The following is a 16871-nucleotide window of genomic DNA, read 5'->3' as shown; positions in this document are numbered from 1 at the left end:
CTGATGAAGATGAAGAAAGAGGAGGAGGAGAAGAAAGCAGCTTATACTTTATAATGCTTAACTATGTACCAAGCACTTTTCTAAGCACTTCATATAGATGGAGTCATTTAGTCTTCATGATCATATTGTGAGGCAGATACTACATCATCATGTTTTATAAAACGAGGAAAGGGAGGCACACATCCAGCAAATAACTTGCCCAAGGTCATACATCCTATAAGTGACAATCTGGTCTTTGAACCCAGGCAGCCTGGTTCCAGAGTCTGACCTCTTAACCGCTATGCTATACAGCCTCTTCTTTTTCTGATAATATTGCTTGTACATGGTAATATTTGGAAAAGGGACATCTTACCCTCAGTAACTGGAGTTTTTTAAAAGTCCTCAGCTAGTAACAGATGAACGTTTGAGAGGCCCTCAGTCTGGCTTACTTTCTCAGTCCCCTGAGCTCCCCTCATCCAGGATATCCCTTCTAAAGGACAGTAGGAGCATATGGGGGAAGTAACTAAAATATAATCTCTTTTGTTAGTTCTTAGAATCACAGTTGGGGATAATTTCCTCCAGACTGAAACCACATGCTTACTTTTCAATGCCACCAAATTCTGTTCATAAATGGTTTGAAGAAATTCCCACTTAAAATAATGCATACTTCTCTAAAGTAAGCCCCAAAGGGAAGCTGGGTGTCTTATATATATTTCTCCTGCAGAGTAGTTTTTTGGATACATGGAAATGTGGTCTTATTTTCATGATTTCACACTTTTTTCTTGCTCCTCAGCAACTCCAGACATCTTAAACCTACCACCAATCCTGGAAGGCAGATCTCCATAAACATGGTACATAGAAGTAAGTATATATAAAAGATCATAAAAACGAGACCATGTGTCCAAATACCACCCTTGGCAACAGGAGAAATACATATATATGTCAAATCTCATTTGGCTTTCCAGCTTGCAAGACCTATACTTAAAGCTACCTCTCACATAAGCCAGGCTCACAAGAGCCCCATGAGATTGATGTGAGGGGGGCGGGAAATGGCCAGTTCATCCTCTTCTTTGCCAAAGTCCTTTTCCTTAACGGCCCAAAGGCTTAAAAAGATTAAAAATCCCCCACTAAAAAAAATATAATGTTTTAAAATCCAGGTCATTTATATGCATAAAATATTTTTTTACATCTGGTAAGAGCTGACACACTGTCATTTTTCAGTAAGTCCCATGACTGTGCACAACACCATTATCTTTCTTTAGTCAACAAGCTTTTATAAACCATCACCCTTGCAGGGAAGACCCTCTTCCACCAGGGTCGCAGAACTTGGGGATTGCTAAACTGAACTCTAGCTGATCATCTAATTCTTTCTTGCAGGCCATGTCACCTAAAAATCACCCATACAGTCCCCTTAGATGAGAAATCCTGATGGTTCGTGACTAATCCAGCCCATGTTCACACATAACTGTGATTTCATGCATTTGGTTTCTTTTTTAATTTTAGGGATGCTGTGATCTAGCTACGGTCACAGAAACCCTAAACATAATCAAATAACCTGTGGTTGAACTTAAATTTAACTGTGTATGTAGCAGATAATTTTAAGAATTAAGGCCTATAAGACATAAAATAAATGCTAATTTCTTTCAAATAAAATATTAACATATCCATAAGTATATATATATACAAAAGAGAAGGTACAAATTGGAGAATATAAAATAAAGGTAAAAATATGAACGTACTACAAGCCTCTTTCCCTCCTAAACTGCTTAACTATAATTACTTAACACATTACATCAAATCCCTAGAACAAGATTGGTACATGCAATATCAACATCTAGTCTACAGCTAGAAGCGATGTAGATATTTGAAAAATCCTAAAGGATAAAAAAATTAAAATTGCTAAAACGTTCAAATTATGCGTGTATATATTTGTTTTAGCTTCAATTCTGACATAGCATATGAAAGTACCTTAAAAAGTTTTAAGGGGGGGTATAAATTTTCATAATTCAGTTAAGATAACTTACAATAAAGCAAGGCACTCAAAATGTCCAGCTGAACTTTCCTCACCCTGTATATGTAAATATTTGACTTGATCATTATTAGTTCTAAATCTAACTACACAATCAGCATATCAATGAGGATGCCCTTTTATAAAAATGAACAATCTCCCCCACTAGATAGCAAGCTGTATGAGAGAAGGGACTTTGTTTTGTTCGTCTCTCTACCTTCAGTGCCCAGAGCCTCGTCTGGCACATAGTATGCATACAATACATATTTGTTGATTAAATGAGCTGGCATCGAAAATATCAAATATATTCAGATACACCTAAGAGCTTATCATCCAGGACTTCACTTTTGATATTATTAATTCAAATACCCTTTCTGCTTCTGCTCTCTCAGCTCCTACCTGTCTTCACTTCCTTTCCTAGGCAGTTTGAATTCTATTGTTTCAACTTCACTCTGTCAATATCCTCAATAACCCATTTTCATTGCAAATATCTGATAAAAACATAACCCTACAAGAGCCCAACTGTTGTGCTTTATGCCTGCCCTGGGGCTACTGAGATCTACTGTAAAAAAATCACAGTCTGGTAGGTTATTATCAATATGAATTCTTGGTCACCAAGCTCACCTCAACACTGCCTGACACTCCAACTATGCTTTCCTGTTCACCACAATAACTATTTTAAACCTTCCCCAAGAACTGCAAATCTCCAACCCAAACCTTGCCCCACTTCAACCCCTGCTCTAAAGGATGACCTTTCCTCCTACATCACAGAAAAATATAAATGCCCTTAGACAAGTTCCTGCCACCAAATCTATAAATCTATTTTCATCTAGATTCACTTTTTGTTCTTCCCACCTAGTAATGTACTTCCTCTTATTTAAGGGTAATCCCTCCACTTCATTCTGGATCCTCTTCTATTTGACATAAAAACTTCGCACTGTAAGGACTGTGCTCCATCAATTATCCCTTCCTTCCCATCAGCTTTTAAACATGTCTAAGTCTCTCCCAAATTAAAAAAAAATATATATATATATACACACACACACACATATCCCTCCGGATGCCTGGGTGGCTCAGCCGGTTAGGCGTCTGCCTTCAGCTCAGGTCATGATCCCAGGGCCCTGGGAACGAGTCCTGCATCAGGCTCTCTGCTCAGTGGGGAGTCTTCTTTCTCCCTCTCCCTCCAGCTCTCCCTGCTTGTGCTCTCTCTCTCTGACAAATAAATAAATAAAATCTTAAAAAAAAGAAACATCCCTAGATCTCAACCTTTCCCCTACTACCACTCTCACTGCTCTTGAGAGCCAAATTTCTCTAAGGAGTTCTCCATATTCACTGCCTCCACCTCCTCATATCCCCAATCATTTCTCAACCTACCAAAGTCTAGCATTCCATCCCACTCACCCCGTGAAATTGCTCTAAGGTCACCAGGAACCTCCTAAATCCAGTGGACAGTAGCCAGTCTTGTATCTTCCTAGACCTCTCTGGATCTTTAGCACCACTTACACTTTTCAGTGGAGCCATTCCATTTTGAAAAACTCATCCTACTGATATTCAAGTACATACACAAATATATATCATAAGGGTGCTTGGTATTTGAATAAGCAAAATCGTTATACAACAATATAAACATATATCAATAAGAAACTGATTATGTTAGTTATGGTACATACATATAATGGAATACTATGCCACTGGTTTTGTTTCTTTTTTTTTTTTTCATTTTACATAGTTAACATATAGTGCAATATTGGTTTCTGGTGTAGAATGCAGTGATTCATCACTTACATACAACACCCAGTGCTCATCACAAGTGCCCTCCTTAACACTCATCACCCATCTAGCTCATCCCCCACCCAATTCCCCCCATCAGCCCTCAGTTTGTTCTCTATCTTAAGAGTCTCTTAAAATCTTTTTTAAAAGCCCCAATAATTCATTTTTGCTTTTGTTTCCCTTGCCTCCAGAGACGTGTCTAGTTAGAAGTTGCTAATGGCTGAGGTCAAAGAGGTTGCTGCACATGTTCTCCTCTAGGATTTTGATGGTTTCCTATCTCACATTTAGGTCTTTCATCCACTTTGAATTTATTTTTGTGTATGGTGTAAGAAAGTGGTCCAGTTTCATTCTTCTGCACTTTGCTGTCCAGTTTTCCCAACACCATTTGTTGAAGAGACTGTCTTTTTTCCATTGGATATTCTTTCCTGCCTTGTCAAAGATTAGTTGACCATATAGTTGTGGGTCCATTTCTGGGCTGTCTATTCTGTTCCATTGATCTATGTGTCCGTTTTTGTGCCAGTATCATACTGTCTTGATGACTACAGCTTTGTAATATAGGTAGAAATCTGGAATTGTGATGCCTCCAGTTTTGTTTTTCTTATTGAGAATTGCTTTAGCTATTCAGGGTCTTTTGTGGTTCCATGCAAATTTTAGGATTGTTTGTTCTAGCTCTGTGAAAAATGCTGTTGGTATTTTGATAGGGATTGCATTAAATGTGTACATTGCTTTGGGAAGTGTAGACATTTTAACAATGTTTGCTCTTCCAATCCATGAGCATGGAATGCTCTTCCATTTCTTTGTGTCTTCTTCAATTTCTTTCATAAGTGTTCTACAGTTTTCAGAGCACAGATCTTTCACCTTTTTAGTTAGGTTTATTCCTAGATATCTTATGGTTTTTGGTGCCATTGCAAATGAGATCGATTCCTTGATTTCTTTTTCTGCTGCTTCATTATTGGTGTATAGAAATGCAACAGATTTCTGCTCATTGATTTTATATACTGCAACTTTGCTGAACTCATGTATTATTTCTAGCAAATTTTTATGGAGTCTTCCAGGGTTTCTACATAGAGTATCATGTTGTCTGCAAAGAGTGAAAGTTTGATTTCTTCCTTGCCAATTTGGATGCCTTTTATTTCTTTTTGTTTTCTGATTGCTGAGGCTAAGATTTCCAGTACCACATTAAATAGTAATGGTGAGAGTGGACATCCTTGTCTTCTTCCTAACAGTAGGGGAAAGGCTCTCAAGTTTTTCCCCATTGAGAATATTAGCTGTGGGTCTTTTGTATATGGCCTTTATGATGTTGAGGTATGTTCCATTTAGCCCTACTTTGTTGAGGGTTTTATCAAGAAAGGATGCTGTATTTTGTCAAATGCTTTCTCTGCATCTATTGACAGGATCATATGGTTCTCATCCTTTCTTTTATTAATGTGGTGTATCACGTTGATTGATTTGCAAATATCGAGCCACCCCTGCAGCCCAGGAATAAATCCCATCTGATCATGGTAAATAATTCTTTTAATGTACTGTTGAATTCAATTTGCTAGTATTTTATTGAGAATTTTTTTGCATCCATGTTCATCAGGGATACTGGCCTGTAATTCTCCTTTTTAGTGGGGTCTTTGTCTAGTTTTGGAATCAAGGTAATGCTGGCTTCATAGAATGAATTTGGAAGTTTTCCTTCCATTTCCATTTTTTGGAACAGTTTGAGAAAAGTAGGCATTAACTCTCCTTTAAATGGCTGGTATAATTCCCCTAGGAATCCATCTGGCCCAGGACTTTCGTGTGTTGGGAGGTTTTTTATTACTGATTCAATTTCTTTGCTGGTTATGGGTCTCTTCAAATTTTTTATTTCTTCCTGTTTCAGCTTTGGTAGTTTGCTGGTTTCTAGGAATTTGTCCATTTCTTCCAGGTTGCCCAGTTTGTTGGCATATAATTTTTCATTGTTTTCTCTTATAATTGTGTTTCTCTGGTGTTGGTTGTGATCTCCCCCTTTCATTCATGGTTTTATTTATTTGGATCCGTTCTCTTTTCTTTTTGATAAGTCTGGTAGTGGTTTATCAATTTTATTAATTATTTTGAAGAACCAGCTCTTAGTTTGTTAATCCATTCTACTAGGGTTTTTTGTTTGTTTCTATATCATTTATTTCTGCTCTAATCTTTATTATTTCCATTCTTCTGCCGGCTTTAGGCTTTATTTGCTGTTCCTTTTCTAGCTCCTTTAGGTTTAAGGTTAGGTTGTGTATTTGAGACTTTTCCTGTTTCTTGCAGTAGGCCTGTATTGGTATGTACTTCCCTCTTAGGACTGCCTTTGCTGTATTCCAAAGTTTGGACGATCGTGTTTTCATTCATTTGCTTCCATGTATTTTTTAATTTCTTCTTTAACATCCTGGTTAACTGATTCATTCTTTAGTAGGATGTTCTTTAAATTCCATGTATTTGGGGTCTTCCCAAAGTTTTTCTTGTTGTTGACTTCAAGTTTCATAGTGCTGTGGTCTGAAAATATGCATGCTATGATCTCGATCTTTTTGTATGTGTTGAGGGCTGATTTGTGACCCAGTATGTGATCTATTCTGGAGAATTTTCCACGTACACTTGAAAAGAATGTGTATTCTGCTGCTTTAGGATGAAATGTTCTGAATGTATCTGTTAAGTCCATTTGGCCCAGTGTGTCATTCAAAGCCATTGCTTCCTTGTTGATTTTCTGCATAGATGATCTATCCATTGCTGTAAGTGGGGTGTTAAAGTCCCCTACTATTATTATATTATTATCAATGAGTTTCTTTGTTATTAGGTGATTTATATATTTGGGTGCTCCCAAGTTGGGGGCATAAATATTTACAATTGTTAGATCTTCTTGATGGATAATCCCCTTAATTATGATATAATGCCCTTCTTCAACTCTTTTTACAGGCTTTGTTCTAAAATCTAGTTTGTCTGACATAAGTATGGCTACTTTGGCTTTCTTTTGACATCCATTAGAATAACAGATGGTTCTCCATCCCCTCACTTTCAATCTGCAGGTGTCTTTAGGTCTAAAATGAGTCTTGGAGGCAGCATATAGATGGATCTTATTTTTTTGTCCATTTTGATACCCTATGTCTTTTGATTGGAGCATTTTGTCCATTTCCATTCAGAGTGATTATTGAAAGACATAAATTTAGTGCCTTGTGTTACCCGTAAATTTGGTGTTTCTGGTGATGTTCTCTGGTCCTTTCTAGTCTTTGCTGCTTTGTTTTTTTTTTTTTTTTCCTCCCCTCAAAGAGTTCCCCTTAAAATTTCTTGCAGGGCTGGTTTAGTGGTCATGAACTTCTTTAGTTTTTGTTTGTCTGGGAAACTCTTTATCTCTCCTTCTATTCTGAATGACAGCCTTGCTGGGTAAGAATTCTTGGCTGCCTATTTTTCCCATTCAGCACATCAAACATTTTCTGCACTCCTTTTTGGCCTGCCAAGTTTATGCGGACGATCTGTCTTCCCTTGTAGGTTAAGGACTATTTTTCCCTTCCTGCTTTTAGGATTCCTTCCTTGTCTGTGTATTTTGTGAATTTGACTATGATATGCCTTGGCAATGGCTGGCTTTTGTTGAATTTAATGGGGGTTCTCTGTGCTTCTTGGATTTTGAGGTCTGTGTCCTTCCCCAGATTAGGGAACTTTTCAGCTATAATTTTTTTGAATAAACCGTCTGCCCCCTTTTCTCTCTCTTCATCTTCTGGGACTCCTATGATATGAATGTTATTATGTTTTAATAAGTTGCTGAGTTCCCTAAGTCTACTTTCATGATCCATTACTTTTCTTTCCCTCTTCTTTTTTTTATAAAGATTTTATTTATTTATTTGAGAGAGAGATAACAAGAGAGAGCATGAGCAGAGGGGAGAAGGAGAAGCAGACTCCCCACTGAGCAGGGAGCCCAACATGGGGCTCGATCCCATGACCCTGAGATCATGACCTGAGTTTAAGGCAGATGCTTAACCGACTGAGCCACCCAGGCACCCCTTTTTCCTTCTTCTTTTCAGATTCGTTGTTTCCCATAATTTTATCTTCTCTATCACTGATGCACTCCTCTGATTGGTCCGCCCTCTTTTTTAGGGCCTCCACTTGGGATAACATCTTGGGTATAGCATTGTTAATTTTGGCCTGACTAGATTTTAGTTCTTTTATTTCTGCAGCAAGGGATTCTCTAGTGTCTTCTATGCTTTATTCAAGCCCAGCTAGTATCCTTATAATCATTGTTTTAAATTCTAGTTCAGACATCTTACTTATATCTGTATTGATTAAATCCCTGGCTGTGAGTTCTACTTCCCATTCTTTCTTTTGGGGTGAATTTCTCTGTCTCATCATTTTCTCCAGAAAAGAAAAGAAGGAAAAAAACAAAACAAAACAAAAAACAAGGAATAGGAAAACAAACAAACAAAAAAACCTATATCCTGGGTGCATTTTGGCCTGCTTGTTAATAAGAATCTCGATCCCAAAATAAATAAATTAATTAATAATAATAAAATGAAAGTAAACGAAAAATAAAATATACATATGAAGTATATATAAATAAAAATTTTAAAAAATTAATAAAAATTTTAAAAAGGAAAAAATTATAAAATAAATGAAAATAATAATAAAGAATAAAAGGAAAACGGAAACTAGATCCTGTTTTCCCTTAGAGCTTAAGCTTTGCAGCAGTCTATGATCAGTAGATTTGTTGCAAGCAAGTTGTTCATGCTGGTCTTCTGGGGGAAGGACTTGTTGTACTGATTCTCAGGTGGAATTGCACCAGTGGAAATGCACCTCCAGGATGCAGGGGGGTAGGACTTGGTGTAAGCACCTCCAGCCTCCACTAGGTGGCACTGTTTTGCTCCCTGAAGGCTTTCAGCGCTGACTGATGGGATGAATACGGTGGTGCCCAGCTCTCTACCCCTGGAGCTGAAAGTTCTTGTCCCCCATCTTCAATGAGCCCTCACAGAAGAGCAATCAATCACTCTTGTGTCCCTGATTTCTGTCAGAACCCTGCGTTCACCCTGCCTGTGTCTGAGCTTTTTTATCTCAGGCCTGCGACTGAGTTTCAAAACTCAGAGTTTTAGGGACTCCCATGGGGTGGACACACACTGTTCCTCTGGGGGAGTGTCTCACCATGCTTTTGCCATTTGCCAGCCTATTACAGGAAAGCAGTTACAGGACTTCACAGCAGTTCACAGTTTATTGCAAAACAGAACAGAAAGCCAGCACCATGGCTCAGCCAGTGTCCCTGCTCCTAAGTCTGGGAACAGTGCAGCACTCAAGCACCACCCAGTCTTCTTGCAACCCAGGGGATGCTCAGACCACAGTGTCCCACCTGGGATTCCACCCCACTTTGCCACCTGAGCACCTGTAAGCCAGGCACATCCCCCACTGTAGCAGACATCTAAAAGTTCAGATTTTGCGCTCTGCTGCTTATAACACTTTGCAGTAGCCTCCGTAAGCAAGCTCCCTCTCCGTCACTGTATCCGCAGCTTTATCTCCCCCAATTCAATTCTCCGCATCTCCTACCTTCCAAAAGGTGGTCGCTTTTCTACTGGTAGACTTGCAGTTTTTGTTCTCGCAGACCTCCAATTTATTTCTTGGGTGTTCAGAATGATTTGATAATTATCTAGCTGTGTTTGAGGGATGAGACAGGCTTAGGGTCCCCCTAATCCTCTGTCATCTTAACTCCTCCTTCCACACATACATTTGAAAACACCAATGTTACTGCTAAAAAGAGATAGTTCTATTTTTACTGACATTGAAGGCTTGCCACAAATATTAAGTAAAAATCCACTGCAAAACATACATTATGATTCCATTTGTATTTTTAACATATAAGTACAGACATGATGGATGGATGGATGGATGGATGGGAGGAAGGAAATATTTTATACAGGCATGGAAATGTCTGGAAAGAGATACAAATTTAATATTGTTACCTCTGGGGAATGGAATGTGGAAGGAGAACAGAAGACTTATGTATTATTTTTGTTGGGTCAAGTAATAAAAATGTAGTCAGATCCCTAGTCACACCAAAGTTTCTAAAGTAGGTAAGAAAGAAATTCAGAGGAAATCAAAAGGGAATGGCCAGAGACTGGGTAAAATACATTTTAGAGTTTCCACAGCGAAGGGAGGAGAGAGAGAGAAGGGTGATTAATGGGTTCAAATATGGAAAAGAGATCTACTAAAAACAAGGAGAATTAAGTATGTTAACAGAAAATGAGCATGAACAGATAATTCTTGAAGGAAGAAGATCAATCAGATGACCAGAAGATGTAAAAAAGAAAAACTTTCACTCTTACTGGTAATGAAAATGTTTTCATGCATGCCTATCAATTCAGCAAAATTTTTAAAAGACAGTATTCAATTTTAAAAAGGGAAGATGTAAGAGGTACTCTCATACTTTGTTGGCAAATGTAAATTGGTAAAACCTGTTAGAGAAAGCAATGCAACAATGTGATTTCTAAAAAATTAAACTTCATTGAACTTACCACAATTGTGATGAAATCACTACTTATGTGATACATTAACACATACCTCTCCTGCTGAAGTAAGTTCCATGAAGAAAAGGCCATGGTCTTCTTCTCCACTATATCTCCCAAGTACTTCACCTAGAAACTGGCACATTCTAGGCCCTCAGTAAATCAACCCACGCCTTCTGGTAAGTTGCAAACCATAGTTTAAGGACACTGATACTAAAGCTATTCTGATGCCTGAATTAATAGAGCTACAAACAACAAACAGTACAAGATGCCATGAAAATTTTCCATCTCTTAAGAATTACTCAAGTTCAAAGTAGAATTAGTCACACATATGGGTTCCACAGGGTTCCACCATTTCAGCTATTCCACCAGCACTGTCCAATCTCCTGCCCTCTTATATTTCTGTCACAGCTACCCAGAAAAATCCCCAAACCAGATCATGGACACTCTGTTTCTACACCTGGACTGATGAGTGCTGCTGGAGAGAATGGATACAGGATTCTGTGACTTGGGGTGGAGACAAATTCAAGTTATCCAAGCCTTTCTTGGCTCACTATGATGTGGCAATTTGGATGACAGGCCTCTAAAAAGCTCTTCTTTTCATCCCTCTCAAATGCTATCCCAATCCCTCAGCCCTTGCATGAGATGGGACCTTCCTCACAATCTTGTCCTTCCACAGTTCCTTCCTTCTCCACAGCTTCATCAATCCTGCCCCTTTCCCTCCTGTCTCAATAGAAAAGCAAACTCCCTTTCTCTAAGGCCAGTCTTTTCACCTTTTTCACTCTGGAGCCCCCATCCTTCTGCTTCCTCAGCAACTATGTATCATCAAGCTCTATGCCATCTCCATATAAATGGGCTCATCTCCTATATTTAAAACTAAAAAAAATTAACAAGATGGTCTTGTTCCTTGTGCCCAACTGTCTATAAGAAACACCCTTTCCTTTCCATTGTAGCCAAGCCTCTTCAAAGTGTATATATCATATGCCTTATCAGGCCTTCTTCATGCTCACTCCCCAACCCTCTACAATCCCCCTTCTCTCCTGCTGCACTGATGCTGTCATTGACCTCCTAATTGCCAAATCTAATGAACATGTTTTTCAAAATGTTTTATAGCGTGTTTTATCTGATTATAAGAGGGGTACACAGCATGAACAAAGTTATGACATATGACAAGAACAAAAAAACTTGCACTGTGTAACAGGCAATGAATAAATATCCCTCATAAACACAGTGTTCTTACAAACAAATTAAATATATAACCCAAAAGAAAAATGTGCAAAGGATCTTAAAGAGCAAGTCTCAGGAAAAATGCAAATAGCTAACACACATGAAAAATTACTCAGCCGTACTAGTAATAAGAGAAATGCCAGTTAAATCAGTTAGATACTATTTTTCACCTATCAGACTGGCAAAAATTAGAAAGACTGTCCACCCTCAGCAAGGGCATGCAGAAAAGCACTCTCTGTGGTGAGAGCGTAAACCTTCCTGGATGTCACTCTGACAAAGCCTGATCACATTTTTTAATGTAAGTATCCTCTGACCCAACGATTCTACTAGAAAGCTATCCTACAGAAATATTTGTGTGGGTATATCCATATCTACATCCATTGTGGGCACTCTGTAAAGATGTTTATTGCAGCCTTGTGTTGCTTGGACTAGGGTAACAGGCAGAGGAGATGGAGGTATGTGGCAGAATATATGACACAGTTGGAAGATCAGGTCAATAAGACTTGCTGATGAATTGAATGTGGAGAGGCGAGAGAAGGGGAGGAATCAAGGGAGACCCCAGGTTCTCGGCTTGAGCAACTCAATGGATGATGGTGCCATTTTACTGAGATAGGGAAGGCTGAGGGAAAGGGCCAGAGACCTGAGAAGAATCAGGAGTCCTGTTTTGGCCACGTCACATTTGATATCTATTGGACATACATCCAAGTAGAGCTGTCAAATAGGCCATTGGATATATGAGGCTACAGCTTAGAAGAAAGGCTTGGGTCAGACACATAAATGGGGGAGTGGTGAGTGTATAGATAGATAGTATTTAAAGCCATGGGGCTGGAGGAGTGCTTCTAGGAAAATTTGGGATGGAAAAAAGTGCATGGACTGAGCCCTAGGTCACTCCAATGTTCAGAGGTTGAGGAGATAAATTTAGTAGAAGAGGAGGCTGAGCAGAAGTTTTTCAATACAAACTTGAGTTTTAAAGAAGTTAACATACATCAAACGGCAGGAAATCCCATACTTACCACCATATCAAGGGCCCAACTCCTTCCAAGCTTGTCTTTTAAGGAATTCTAGGGGTTTTTTTCCTTTCTTTTTAAGATTCTATTCATTTATTTGAGAGGGAGAGAGCGAGAGAGAGCACGAGTGGGGCGAGGGGCAGAGGGAGAAGCAGACTCCCTGCTGAGCAGGGAGCCCCATACAGCTTGATCCTGGGACTCCGGGATCATGACCTGCGCAGAAGGCAGACAGTTAACCGACTGAGCCACCCAGGCACGCCCCCCCTTTTTTCTTTCTGAATATTTCAAACCACATTTAAACACAATCATATTTTTTTTCTTTTTTATTCCATAGTGGTTTCCTCACACCACATAACTCTCCTCCTAGTATAAAACTAAACCAGTCAAGTACTACATACAATAGCACTCAACAGTGGCTTTTCCATAAAGCTTATAATCCAATAACCTCCTGCCCAAAAAGCTAAGGAAAATGTGAGGCCAGAAGCCAAATCTGTGCCACCTTAGATTCTTTTGGGCTCTTCATTTCCCTGTTACACAGCAACTTTCTCCAGCTTCTTACTGAGCCTGCCAAATGCCTGACAGGCCTGAAGAGCCTGACAATCCACATCCTCTCCTCTTAGTGCAAATCCCCCTTCCTACCAACAAGAAGCACGGCCTCTTTCCATTTTCACTTTAGAAGTTTCCATTCAGAAACCCATGCCTTAAAAAAAAAAGAGAGAGAGAGAGAGAGAGAGGAAGTACTTCCAACTAGGTCAAAGCTGGCATCAGAAATGCAATGCAGTCTCAAAGCAAAACTCAGCAGAAGGAAAGCTGTGTGGGAATTGAGCCTGGGGTAGGGTGACAGACTAGGGATACTTCCTTTCAGGTCCAGGAGAACACAAAAGAGTGCCAGTTCCTAGAGCGGTGATGTCATTCATTGATTCATTTCACAAAATAGCCACCTATGATGTGCCAGGCTCTGTTGTGGGTGCTGGGGTCTACTACTGGTAAATAAAACAGAAATCCCTGCCCACATGTAACTTACATTACGGAGGGGCGGAAGAGGGACAGACAATAAGAAAGAAAAATGAAAAAAAAAATACACAATATGTTACATTAGAGTAATAAGGTAGGGAAGGGGCATATAGAATGTTCAGGGATGGGGTTGCGAGTTTAAATAGTGTGGTTAAAAAATAATAAAATAAAATAAAATAAATAATAAATAAATAGTATGGTTAGGGAGGGCCTCGCTGAAGTGACATTTAAGTACTAACTCCTAGCCTTTGGATTTCAAGGGCCTCAGGAAGCCGTTTTGTGGCCTTCATTTCTACTACCACCAGCCCTCAGGCCCTTAAAGGCCTGGTATCTCCAGCCTAGCACAAATATTTGTTAATCTCGCTCATACCTAAGAGAAAGGGAGCTCCAAGATCCAGACCTTGCCCTTAAAAGAGGTTACAGCCTTCCAGGTGGAAAAACAACTAAGAGAGATGTTAAGGGCTTTCCTGGGGTGTAAACAAAGTGCTTTAGGACAGGATAACTGGTAAATGTGGCTTGGGGTAAGGAATTGTGTGTTCACTAAGGTTGTCCCAAAGAAGAGGCCCTGAAAGCTCAGTCTTGAGAGGTGAACAGGAGTCAATGGCAGGAGAGTGGGTTTGGGAGTCCAGTTCGCTTTTCAGGAAAAATAAACAGTTGTAGCAAAGGACCAGAGATGGGATCGGTGAGGATATTTTCTCTTCCGCACTGTCGCTGCCAAAGGTACTCCATCCACCCCACGATAAAACAAGCACACACTCACCCTCGGGCTCTCTGGGCTGGCTGTTGGGAAATCCTTATCACTTACCACACCCTCATCTCTTCCCTAGCCAGCAGGGAAGGAAGAAGTTGAGTCAGACGCACATCCCTAGAAGCCAGGGTTACCCTCTCTTAACTTTGGGACAATTACTACCAAGCTGAGAGCCCCAGAGGCTTCATTCAGCCGGGTACACTCAGGGTGGTGTGCTTATCGTAATAATGTGGCAATTGGCCCCCTGTGATGTGTTGAAGAGGGTAAGCTATCAGTGAGGTAAGGGGTCCCAAGTCTCTGCAGCACATCTGAAATGGAGTCAAAGACCAAAACTCATGTTTCAGCTTGGAAGGGAAAATTTTAATCACTTAGTCCTCCCCTGTGAGCTATTTATTTAGTGTTCCTAAAATCTAAGACAGCAGAAGTGGTGGGACAGGGGATAGGAACACAAGCTCTGCCCAGTTCAGCCGCTCATCAGTTGGGCGATTTGGGGCAAGGCGCTTAAGCTCTGAGTTTCCTTTCCATCAAAATATGGTTATAACTGTAGTGCCTACCACGAAGAGTTATCATGAGGGTTATATGAGATAACTATGTAAAGAACTTATCATAGTACATGGCTCAATAGATCTTAACAACCATTATTAGTAGCATTAACAGGGAGAGCTCAGAGAGCATCAACCAGAATGCCACATACACACACTGACCAATTATCCCAGGATAGGCCTCCAAGCTCCATTTCACTGCTCTGACCTAAAGTGAGGCACCTAAAATTGTGTTACCAGAAATGTTATCCCCTGCCAGAAGTCTCACAAGCCAAGCTGGTGGTCTTTTTCTACTTGGATTTCCAGCAGGTGTTAAAAAAAAACAAACTACAACTACAACAAAAAACTTCATCCGGGGGCCTCAACTTTGTTGCATTAAACATCGTCCTCTCCACAGCCCAGTGGAGTAAACACATGAGGTTATTAACACCTTAATATCAATGGGTTTATGAGGAGTGGGGGTGGGGAGCTGAAAGAACAGAAAAGAAGCCAGCTAAAAATAGAAGGTCCAGGATGCAGTGAAGATTAATTTCTGTCACAAACGCACAAGGTCTAGGGTTAACCCTGCCAAAAGCAATATTCCGGAATGCTAGATCCTCTGGTCCTGAAGAAGCAGGGTATTCGTTCACCAGAATTATAACCAAACGTTTCCACCGCCACAAAAACAAAACAAAACAAACAAAACAAACACCCAACCATCTCATTCAACTTTGGGGGGCTGGAGGAACATGTTTTCTGGCCCTTTACAAACCATCACTGGGGATAAGAGCATTCTGTGCCCCTTCTGAGGGCTCTGGGGACCCTCTTCCAGGAGCAAACCGCCGACGCCTGCTTGAAGGGTGGCAAGATAAAGCAGTTCAACACCAGAGCACACAGCTGGGTCCCCAGCCCCAAGCGCAGGGGGAGCCCACTGAGGCAGGACTCGCAGCCAGCCGGCCTCCAGCCTTTACCTTTGGCGGACCTACGGAGGCCAGAGAAGCTGACGCCGCGAGGTCCGAGGTCCGGAAGCAGTGCGAGACTGAGACCCGGCGCGAACGCCAAGCGCAGAGACAGGAGCCACCGAAAAGGTGACTCGACGTCTCTGAGAGTGCAGTTCCCGCTCGGAGCTCGGCCCCACCCGCCCCCAGGGCCAGCTCGGGAGGGGCTCCAGCTGGGGCTGGCGGGAAAAGCCGAGCCACTCTGCGTTGAGGCGAGACCCCGAGGAGGCAGAGCCCAGAGGGGTACAGCCCCCGTTAGCGACCAGTGGGCCAGGGAAGGGGCCAGAAGAGGCCCGAGGACACGCAAACTGGCGGGGAGGGACCGCCCCAAGCAGACAGGAGTCAAAGTGTGGGGGGTGCGGTCCAGGGAGGCCGACAAGGGAGAGGGGACAGGCGGTCAGCTAGGGAGAAGGAAAGACTGGGAGAGCGGATAGGCGGGTAGAGAAGGACGCGGGTCCCTGAGATAGGGGTGGGGGGTGCTTAGGGGCCCAGGGGGGAGCCCGGGACCGAGGGCGAAGGGGCGGCCGCTGGCCGCTGACATACCTGTCACCTGCAACAGGTGCCGCGAGAGGGTGAGGCGTCCCAGTGCGGGATTCAAGGGAGGGTCTCCGGCTCCGAGAAGGCGGCAATCCTGCTCAGGCGGCCGGCCCTACTCACCCTCCCGGGAGGCGGAAAAAGCTGCAACTTTCCCTGGAGCGGGGAGGAGCTGGACTCTTAAAGGGGCCGCACAGCTCTCCGGGCCCCTTCGTAGGGAACCGCGCCACCCGAATGGGTGCTCTGAGAGCCAAAGACTTAAGTCACTGGAGGGATGCCTCCCTAGGTTAGGAAAGGGAGCTTAAGGGCTGAGGATAGGGGTCTAAGACTGGACGTGGCCCCCTTTTCACTTCCATCTGTGGTCACTCAGATGATAAATCTCCTGCGTCTTGCTCTTAGCTGAGCCAAAAGTTGTCAAACTGTCGTGTACTTATAAGATGAAGACTCTAGACCATATGATTTGGGAAGATAAAATATGATACCATTCTGATCCTTTAACTTTCAGGCAAATAAAAGTGGCAAATAAAAAGTGTCTGTCTAGGGGCGCCTGGGTGGCTCAGTCGTTAAGCATCTGCCTTAGGCTCAGGTCATGATC

General features: G+C 41.6%; 1 protein-coding gene across 3 annotated transcripts in view; it reads right to left on the bottom strand.

Moving 5' to 3' along the window:
- SYTL4 (synaptotagmin like 4) overlaps nucleotides 1-16415 on the bottom strand; it is a 58549-nt gene extending 42134 nt beyond the window's left edge. For all 3 annotated transcript variants that reach the window (XM_032390071.1, XM_032390070.1, XM_032390072.1), the window contains exon 1: nucleotides 16286-16415. The gene's annotated coding sequence lies outside the window, so the exon portion shown is untranslated. The remainder of the gene's footprint in view (nucleotides 1-16285) is intronic.
- Between the last annotated feature and the right edge of the window lie 456 nt (nucleotides 16416-16871).

The sequence above is a fragment of the Phoca vitulina genome, unplaced genomic scaffold, assembly GCF_004348235.1.
Source record: "Phoca vitulina isolate PV1807 unplaced genomic scaffold, GSC_HSeal_1.0 scaffold57, whole genome shotgun sequence".
Taxonomy (NCBI): Eukaryota; Metazoa; Chordata; class Mammalia; order Carnivora; family Phocidae; genus Phoca; species Phoca vitulina.
Note: the sequence above shows the minus strand (reverse complement) of the source record. Positions and strands in the feature narration are given on the sequence as shown.